Consider the following 3203-nt stretch of genomic DNA (forward strand, 5'->3'; position numbering starts at 1 on the left):
AATACTTTCTGTACATTGTTTAAAAGAAGAAAGTTCAAACAATGAATTAACTTAGCAAACCTCTAAAAATGTCAGAAAACTCCCCAGCAAATTAAGCACACATAGAGAAAAAAGAGATGTTAATAGGCACAGAAAAAAATAGCAAACAAACACAGAGGATAAATATAGACAATAGTTAGCTCTTTAAAGAGTAACAAGATCAATATATGTATGCTAGAATGATGAAAAAAGAAGTGTGATAGAACAAGGAAAAATGTTATTAAAAGAGGACATCATTAAAACTTCTATATACATTAAAATATTAGCAGGAATTATGTTGAGCTACTTTATGCCATAAAGTTGGAAACACAAATGCAAGAGTCTAATACTTAGCAAAGGTACCCTAAAAGGATATATAAATTGTGATTAATTCTATAATTTTAAAGACATTAAATTAATAATTAAAAATCTTCCTAAAAAGCAACTTGAGGCCAAGATGGCTTTTTCTTATTATTATCTTAAACCTGGCTTAAAACATAACCAAGATGGCTTTAATAATTAAATGTACCAAACATTAAAGACATAATGTCAGTCTTTCCATAGGATAATCTCACTCATGAAGACAAATGCAAAAATTATAAATAAAATCTTAGCAAAATGAAGTGAGCAATATAGAAAAAGGGTAATGCATGAAAGCTAATTTAGGCTTATTCTAAGAATGAAAACTTCATTTAACAATTGAAAATCAAACTTTGTAGTCTGGGAAAGGTGGCTCATGCCTGTAATCCCAATACTTTGGGAGGCCAAGGCAGGAGGATTACTTTAGGCCAGGAGTTTGAAAACAGCCTGGGTAGCATAGCAAAACCCACTCTCTACAAAAAATAGAGAAATTAACAGGATACCATGGTGCATACGTGTATTTCTCACTACTTGGGAGGCTGAGGTGGGAGGCGACTTGAGGCCAGGAGTTCCAGGATGCAGAAAGCTATGTTTACAAAGAGAAAATTAACATGATTATTTTAACAGATGCAGAAAAAACATTTGATAAAATTCTGCACCCATTTGTGGTGAAAACTTACTTAAACTGAAAAGAGAAGGGAACTTCCTAAATCTAATAATAGAGATTAAAAATTAGCTTACAGCAAATATCACATTTAATGGTGAAATGATGAATAATTTTTCACTGACATAGAGAATGAGACAAAGATGTGTATTACCCCTATTTTTAGCTAATATCATGCTAGAAGAACCATCTATTTTTTAAGGCAAGAATAAAGAAATAAAAATGATCATGCTTTAAAAGGAAGAAATAAAAGTATTATCTGAATATGATATGCTTCTATACATAGAAGATCCAAAAGAATATTCAAATATATTATTGAAATTAAGAAATGAGGTTAATACACTTGTTTATATACATATACTTGTTTATAAACATACTAACATAGATAGATACATAGGTACATAGATAGATAGAGACAGGTAGCCAGGAGGGGACAGAGTGCAGATCCAGTTGTTGGGAGTATGATACAAGGGAAACATCAAATCAAAGTAAAACTCCATGAAAGCAGGTGTAATGGTATCTTTGCTTCCTCAGTGTGGAGCACATAATACATACTAAATAAATCTTCCTTGAATTAATAAATGATGAGCAAATGAGTTATGTAACCATGAGTTTTTATATGTGCCCTCATAAGGGCTGCCTTGGTAGCAGAGCCTGAATTAAAATTAGAAGTAAGGAGTAATGGCTCCAGAGACAAAGATTACAAGACAGTGAAGACAGGGAGTCAGAATGGTCATTTTAGGAGAAAGATTTTAAGTCAACTTGTATCTCTTAGAATGATATTTACATATAAGGATAATGTATTTTATAATTATAATTCTCCATTGTGGACATTAACTGATATTGTTTCTTTATCATAATAATCTATTCAGTTTTGTGCACTGTATGCTTTCAGGTTCATTAATGTAGATTGAAATATAAAGGATCCATCTGAAAGTTTTAGTTCAGTGGCTATATTGACCAATCTAGACTGGCAATTGGATACTGTTTACAGACTCTTGGTTTTGATAGCAAGTAAAAAATAACATTAAAAAGGCTCCCATGTTTTATAAATAAAATATAATTTTTCATATCTTGCACTTAATGTATAGTATCAGTTCAGAGAAGGAACTTAAAATATTAAATAAAGGAAAATTGTTAAATTCAATTAATACTTTTATTCATGAAAATATAAATTTGATCCCTGTGGCATCATGTCCACTCTGAGTTTGAGATTTCATAGGAAAATACAGTCAATATTACCTTAAGGAACATAGTCAACAAGGTAGAAAAAAATCATAGTATTACAATGTTGTTTGTGAGTAATTATGTATCTAAGTAAAGGTCTTTAAATATTTCAAAAATTAGAATTTAAAAAGGATTATGAGTGATAGGATGGCCTGATTAGCAAACTATCTAAGAGAGAAAAATACACTATCTAACAGAAAGTAAGAGGAATAAACTTACAGCACATAATTGCCCCTTTGAAGAGAAAACTCACAGCACAAATGCCCCCTTCGTTTTGTTTGATTAAACACCTGGGGTTCAATTCGTTGTCTTTAAGTCTAACTCTGTTATCTCTAAGAGTTTGTTTTCACAGCCTTGAAGAGCCCTAAGCAGACATAAAGGGTACAAACTCTTCACTCCAGCTCTCACCAGACCAGATTCCAAGGACTCTGACAAAGCCAGCCTCACAGAGGAAAGAAAAAAAAATGGGAAAGCAAACAAAACCACTTCACAGCCACTTTTTTTGTCAGCTGGAAGTCATAACTACTTTTTTCACTCTTCTGTTTGTCCCCATAAAAATTCCGAGTTCAGCACCAACACTTCTTTCTTTCTCTTTTGTCGACCCTTTCCCACCTTTGGGGAGCAAAACAAACTTTCTTTCTTTACATAATGAGTGCAATGCGATGCGCACTGTCTGGGGAATGGACACACTTGAAGCTCTGACTCCAGGGGGTGGGGGGCATGGGCAACATACATAACCTAAAATTTTGTACCCCCATAATATGCTGAAATAAAAAAAGCTATTCTAATCTTTAAGGTAAAATAAACCTTTTACTTCTTTCTATCCTAATCTTTGCGTGAGAATTCTTTCTCAATCCACATGAGTCCTCACCCTAACAATGAGAAATTCTACTTTCCCCTTCCGTTGAGTTATTATTTGACTTTAAGTGGTGCT

This window comes from Eulemur rufifrons, chromosome 30 (genome assembly GCF_041146395.1).
Source record: "Eulemur rufifrons isolate Redbay chromosome 30, OSU_ERuf_1, whole genome shotgun sequence".
NCBI classification, from domain to species: domain Eukaryota; kingdom Metazoa; phylum Chordata; class Mammalia; order Primates; family Lemuridae; genus Eulemur; species Eulemur rufifrons.